Source organism: Callorhinus ursinus, unplaced genomic scaffold (assembly GCF_003265705.2).
Source record: "Callorhinus ursinus isolate GAN/ISIS: 27379988/994484 unplaced genomic scaffold, GSC_fseal_2.0 scaffold21, whole genome shotgun sequence".
Taxonomy (NCBI): Eukaryota; Metazoa; Chordata; class Mammalia; order Carnivora; family Otariidae; genus Callorhinus; species Callorhinus ursinus.
This window is the reverse complement of record NW_027397083.1, coordinates 4,057,478-4,064,847: the sequence shown is the minus strand read 5'-3', so window position 1 is coordinate 4,064,847 and position 7,370 is coordinate 4,057,478. Positions and strand designations below refer to the sequence as shown.

General features: G+C 42.0%; 1 pseudogene; it reads left to right on the top strand.

Annotated features, from left to right (window-relative positions):
- The first annotated feature begins 2,146 nt into the window (after positions 1-2,146).
- On the top strand, positions 2,147-2,899 carry LOC112828995 (small kinetochore-associated protein pseudogene; annotated as a pseudogene).
- Positions 2,900-7,370: the final 4,471 nt, after the last annotated feature.

Here is a 7,370-nt window from a genome sequence, read left to right as displayed (position 1 = left end):
TTTTCTTTTCTTTTCTTTTCTTTTCTTTTCTTTTTTCTTTTCTTTTTCTTTCAAGGTAGGCTCCACACCCAAGGCTTGAACTCCTGACCCCGAGATTAAGAGTCACATGCTCCACCAACTGAGCAAGTCAGGTGCCCCGAAGTTTTCTTTTTTTGAACTCTCATATATTGTTAGTAGGAATAAAAACTAGTACAACCACTTTGGAAGACTGTTTGAGTGTATCTACTAAACCCAAACAACTAAATGGACTTATACCCTATGATGCAGTAATTCCATTTCCAGCAGAAATGAGTACTTTTATTTTTTTTACCAAAAGAATTGTTTGTAGCACTTTTATTAATAACCTCCCAAAAAATAATAACCCAAACTGGAAATGATAAATAAATTGTAGAATATATTTATAATGGACTATTTATATAGCAATGACAAGGAAGAAACTGCTACTGCACATAACAACATGGATGAATCTCACAGACGTACTATTAAGCAAAACAAGTCGGAAAGAAAGAGCATATATTGTACAAGTCTATTTAATTGAAGTTTGAGAAGAGGCAAAAATAATAAGAAATGTCAGAATAGAGGTAATCTTTGCCAGGAAGAGGGAATTGACTGAAGGAGGGAACTTTCTGGAATATTGGAATGTGTTATATCTTAGTCTGAGTGGTGGTCTCATGGATGTATAAATATGTGAAATTTATCACACCATGCCCTTGGAATTTGTGTGTTTTCTATGGCCAGGAAGAATAACAGCAAACAACCCATTAGACAAATGGACAAGGAAATGAATATATGATTCACAGAAAGAATACAAATGGCTAATAAACAAGAAATATTCAATCTTAACAAATAATTAAAGATATTAAAATTAAAACAATGTGGATTTTTTGGACTGTCAAATGGGAGATAAATAATTAAATTTAAGAAGTTGGTGGAGTTGTGAGCAACAGGCACTCTTAGTGTATGTGCACACAGCCATATTGGAGAGAAATATAACAATAGTCATTAAAATTAAAAACATTCACATCTATTTATATAAAATTCTAGAAAATGCTAACTAATCTATAGCAGATCAGTGGTTGCTGAGGAACAGGGTGAGGGAGTAAAGAGGTATGGGAAGAAGGGGTTACAAAGGAATGTGAGAACACTTATTTGGGGGTAATATGTTCCATTATCTTCATTATAGTGATGGTTTCACAAGTACATACATATAGCAAAATGTATTAAAGTGTATACTTTATTTAAAAAAAAAAAGATTTAGGGCGCCTGGGTGGCTCAGTCGGTTAAGTGTCTGCCTTCAGCTTAGGCCATGATCCCGGGGTCCTGGGATCGAGTCTTGCTTTGGAGCTCCCTACTCAGGGGGAGCCTTGCTTCTCCCTCTCCCTCTGCCCCTCCCCCTGTCCATGCTCACGGGCTCTCTCTCTCTCTCAAATAGATAAATAAAATCTTAAAAAAATAATAAATAAAAATAAATTAACTTTTTAAAAAGATTTCATTTTTTAAGTAACCTCTACACCCAGCATGGGTGTGGAACTCACAACCCTGAGATCAAGAGTCACATGCTCCACCCACTGAGCCAGCCAGGCAACCCTAAAGTGTATACTTTAAATATGTGTAGTTTAGGGTATGTCAATTATACTCAAGAAAACTATAAAAAATTTCCTGTGACCCTCTTAAAAAGATGCACATATCCTCTAATATAGCCACTGCATTTCTAGAAATGTTTCCTTCAGAAACATAAGTGGGTGAAGCATATACAGGGCATCTTCTGCCACATTCTTTGATTCAGCCAACTAGTATTTATTGAATGCCAGCTATGTCAGACACTGGGCTAGACAAATGGGGTTATAGGCATGAATAAAATAGACAAGGTCTCTGCCCTCATGAAACCAACTATATTTATTATTGGTTAAAAAAAAAAGGTGCTATCCATCAATAGGGAAATGGTTATGGAAATGGTACCAGTAGATGCTGTGGAGTGTCTTTTGAAACCAGAGCAACCAGAGCCGTGGGCAGGAGTAGCAGACACCTGGGGGCAGCCAGTGTGGCATCTACGATGACCTGCATGGTCAACATAGTGTATACACTGCAGCCTCCCTCCAATCTCAGTGGCGCCCCCCCCCCCCCCCCCGCAATGTGAACCACTTCTTGGAGCCTATTATCTGTTAAGTCCAAAGAAGTCAATGTTTCCAGACTTCTTCATTCAGGACATTCAAAGAATGATGGTACAAAAATCATCAAACTGAGGGGTGTGTGACTTCAGCTCTGGTCATGACCTCGGGGTCCTGAGATAGAGCCCCCGGTCCGGCTCAGCGGGCAGTCTGCTTGTCCCTCTGCCCCTTTCTCTGCCGCTGCTCGCGTGCTCTCTCTCTTTCTCACAAATAAATAAAATCTTAAAAAAAATTATCAAACTGAAGAAGAGAATGGGCAGGTGGAGCCTGCAGACACCGCCATCAGGAGGAAGGTCAGAAAGAGCCGCGAACCACTGAGTAAGCAGAATTAGAGGGGGAGCTCCAGGATGAGAACCACCTCCTCGAGGCTGTCCAGGAGCAGTTGTGCGAGAAGTGGACTGAAACTCAGGAAGAACCGAAGGACCCGACCCAATGAGTGGGGCCGCTGGAGATGTTGCAGGCAGTTTTAGGCAGCAAGACCCTGGCATCACAGCAAGAATCCACACGGATCCCGTGGGCTCTATGTTGTTGTTAGAAACTTTGCAAGATGAGCTGAAGCTTTTTTAAAGAAACAGCCAAAAAAACAGATGGAGGAGTTCTAGGCCCTGAAAGTAAAGTTGAAGATGAAAGAAGAGAGGGCCCGGTTCGCAGAACAGCAGATTTTATGTAATAGTCAAGTAAATGATTTTACAACAGCCCTTGAGGAAATGGAGCAGCTATTAGAAATGTGATAAAAAGCAAGTGGCCAGATGGCTCCCTCTTGGGGAGAAAGTCTCAGAGGAAGCCACTTAGAACATCTGCTTGTTGGCCATGATCTAGTATTCACCATCCCCAGAAGGAAAACAGTTTCTGCAGTAGGATTCAGGATAGTGTATGCTGGTACGGAGCTTCCACCTTTAAGCAAGCATTCCCAACCTTCCGATGGGTCAGCTTTCCTGAATCTCACACATATGTAATAGAGGGGCCTGGAAGGAGCCCAAAGGAGAGAGGCCGGGAAGCTTGGATCAATGTCCTAGGCAACAAAGCAGCGTGCTTGTAAGAATCAAGAGACAAAACCAGCCACAGCAAGAGGATCTAGAAGGTCCCATTCAGATATGTGGGAAGAAAACTTTAATTGTACAATGGGGCACTGGCCCTCTACGAGAGATGTCACTGAGGAGCCAGGCACTCTCCTTCTAACTTGAGACACATTCTGTCCCATCTTGGTTGGGCTCTGTACCTCGCTGTAAATTTATGAACTTGAAGCAGCTTAATAAATGGAGTGAAAGTATAGATAGCAATAATACCTACCTGAAACTACGTACCTTGGAGCTTTTCATTTAAATCACTTCTGTATATATACATATATATATTTGTAAAATGCTGTTTTTTTAAAGTAAATATTCTGTAACAATGTAGGTTATAACTTTGAGAAATGAAAAAATGATAGTACAATATTACACATTGGCCTATCAAAAGCTATTAGAAACCTATATGGGACACCTGGCTGGCTCAGTCAGTGGAGCATGTGACTCTTGATCTCGGGGTTGTGAGTTCAAACCCCACATTGGGTGGAGAGATTATATAAAAATAAAATCCTTAAAAAAAAAGAAAAAATATATATAAGCTGCCATGGAAATATGTTAAAAATACATGATTTAGTACTAAAAAGCAAGTTACAAAATTCCCATTTTTGTTTTAAAGAAATACATATATATATGTATTTTATACATATATATACATATATATATAAATACATATATATATATATTCAAATTTTCCGTGTTGTTAACAACTAAGGGAAGGGAGGTAGTTTTTTGTGGGCGGTAAATATGGGGAAATGTGGACCTGGGAAGGAATAGTGAGAGACAAAAGGTCTGGATGGCATTTGAGTCCCTGGATTGTTGCTATTTGCTTACTTGCCCTTTCTGAAGTTTGTTATACGAGTCAATAGATCATCCATGTTGCCCAAGCTAGTTAAGAGTCAAGCATCAAGGGGTGCTTGGCTGGCTCAGTCAGAGGAGCATGCAACTCTTGATCTCAGGGTCGTGAGTTCAAGCCCCTTGTTGGGTATAGAGATTACATAATAAACTTAAAAAAAAAAAGTTAGGCATCACCCAACCCAAGTGTCCATCAGTGAATGAATGTATAAGCAACATATTATACACACACACACACACACACGTATGTATATATGTACATACACATACACACAGTGGAATATTATTCAGCCTTAAAAAGGAAGCAAATTCTGATACGTGGTACATGGATGAACTCTTAGGACATTATCCTAAGTGAAATAAGCCAGTCATGGGGCGCCTGGTTGGCTTAGTCGGTTAAGCATCTGCCTTCAGCTCAGGTCATGATCCCAGGGTCCTGGGATCAAGTCCCACATCGGGCTCTCTGCTTAGCCGGGGGCCTGCTTCTCCCTCTCCCACTGTCCCTCCTCCCACCTATGTGCTCTCTCTCCCAAATAAGAAAGAAGCCAGTCACAAAAGGACAAATGCTACATGATTTCACTTATATGAGGTATCTAGTGTAGTTAAGATTCCAATAACAGAAAGTAGAATGGAGGCAGCTGACAGACACATGAGAAGATGCTCATCAGCACCCACCATCAGGGAAATGCAAATCAAGACCACAATGAGATAGCACCTCACCCTTGTCAAAACGGCTAAAATCAAAAACATAAGAGACAGCAAGTGTTGCCAAGAAAAAGGAACCCTCATGCACTGTTGGTGAGAATGCAAATTGGTGCCATCTCTTTGGAAAGCAGCATGGAGGTTCCTCAAAAAATTAAAAATAGAGTTACCGTATGATCCAGTAATTCCACGACTGGGTATTTACCCAAACAATATGGAAACACTAATTTGAAAAGATACATACACCCCTATGTTATTGCCACATTATTTACAACAGCCAAGATATGGAAGCAACCTGAGTGTCCATCCATAGATGAACGGACAAAGAAGATGTGGTGGGGTGCCTGGGTGGCTCAGTCATTAAGCGTCTGCCTTCAGCTCAGGTCATGATCCCATGGTCCTGGGATCGAGCCCCGCATCGGGCTCCCTGCTCAGTGGGAGCCTGCTTCTCCCTCTGCCTCTCTCTCTCTCTCTGTCTCTCATGAATAAATAAGTATTTTTAATAATAAAAAAATGGTTAAGATGGTATATTTTTAAAAAAATATTTTATTTGTCAGAGAGAGAGAGAGCACAAGCAGGTAGAGCTGCAGGCAGAGGGAGAAGGATTATGACCCAAGCCTAAGTCAGACCCTTAACAGACTGAGCCACCCAGGTGCCCCAAGACGGCATATTTTATAGCATGTATATTTTGATATAATTTAAAAAAAAAAGATTTGGGCTTCACATTGCAACTGACTAGTGCACTTACATTAGCTAAAGTAAATAGTTGAAACAAAATAGCTTATTTCTCTCTATTTTTTTTAAGTTTTTATTTATTTGAGAGAGAGAGAATGAGAGACAGAGAGCACGAGAGGGAAGAGGGTTGGAGGGAGAAGCAGACTCCCTGCTGAGCAGGGAGTCCGATGTGGGACTCGATCTCAGCACTCCAGGATCATGACCTGAGCCGAAGGCAGTCGCTTAACCAACTGAGCCACCCAGGCGCCCTCTCTCTATTTTTTTAAGATTTTATTTATTTGTCAGAGAGAGAGAAAGAGCACAAGCAGGGGGAGCAGCAAGCAGAGCAGGCAGAGGGAGAAGCTGGAACCCTGCTGAGCAAGGAGCCTAATGCGGGACTCGATCCCAGGACTCTGGGATCGTGACCTGAGCCGATGGCAGACGCCCAACCGACTGAGCCACCCAGGTGTCCCAAGAAGCTTATTTCTCTCTCCCTCAACAGACTGGGGAAGATGTTCCCAGTTAGTGGGAGGGTGAAGAGAGATAGCTTCTACTCGAAGTCATTATTTAGTGACCCAAATTTTTTTTAAAAATATTTTATTTATTTGAGAGAGAGGGTGGGGGGAGCAGAGGGAGAGAGAGGAGCAGACTCCCCACCGAGCAGGGAGCAAGGTGCGGGGCTCAACCCCAGGACCCTGGGATCATGACCTGAGCTGAAGGCACATGTCTAACTGACTGACCCACCCAGGTGCCCCAGATATTTTTTTAAAGATTTTTATTATTTATTTATTTGAGAGAGAGAGAGTGAGCAAGCAAGAGAGAGAGCACAAGTGGGAGAAGGGGCAGAGGGAGAGGGAGAAGCAGACTCCCTGCTGAGCAGGGAGCCCAACCCAGGGCTCCATGCCAGGATCCCCAGATCACGACCTGAGCTGAATGCAGATGTTTAACCGACCCAGGCACTCCTAGTGACCCACATTAATGGGGACTCTACTACGTATAACTCATTCCTGCTGAGATGGTTCCAGCCATCCTCATCACTACTCCAGCCCCCAAGAGGAGAAAAAGAGTGTGAAGGAGACTCATGGAGGAGTTATGGACTAGGCCTGCTGGTCCTGAGGCTGGCACACATCACTTCCTCTCACACTCCATTGGAGGTGACTGAGTCCCGTATCACCTCTTACTGCAAGGGACACTGAGCATATGACAGCTCAGATATTGTAAGAGAAGTGGATAAAGAATTTTGGTGGGGGTGCCTGGGTGGCTCAGTTGGTTCGGCAACTGCCTTCAGCTCGGGTCATGATCCCAGAGTCCCGGGGTCGAGTCCCCTATCAGGCTCCCTGCTCAGCAGGGAGTCTGCTTCTCCCTCTGACCCTCTTCCCTCTTGTGCTCTCTGTCTCTCATTCTCTCTCTCTCTCTCAAATAAATAAATAAATAATCTAAAAAAAAAAGAATTTTGGTGGACAGTTAGTCTTTAAAAAGAAAAAAAACCAAAATCCCTGGGGGAATATACACCTAACTAAAATATTAATTATCTCCAGAGGTAAGATTATAGGAAACTCTCACTTTTTATGTATAATTTTGAAGTGCTTGCATTTTTTATAATAAACATATGTTACTATTATAATCAGAAACTATAAAGTAAAACCAGGGTAGAGGGAATGCAATAAAATGTTTGCATAAAAGCTGAAATCAAAAAACAAAAAAAACGTACAAAAAACACTAAACTCCTTGTTATTATTTTTTATTTTTTTAAGATTTTATTTATTTAGGGTGCCTGGGTGGCTCAGTCGTTAAGCTTCTGCCTTCAGCTCAGGTCATGATTCCAGGGTCCTGGGGTCGAGCCCCACATCGGGCTCCCTGCTTGGTG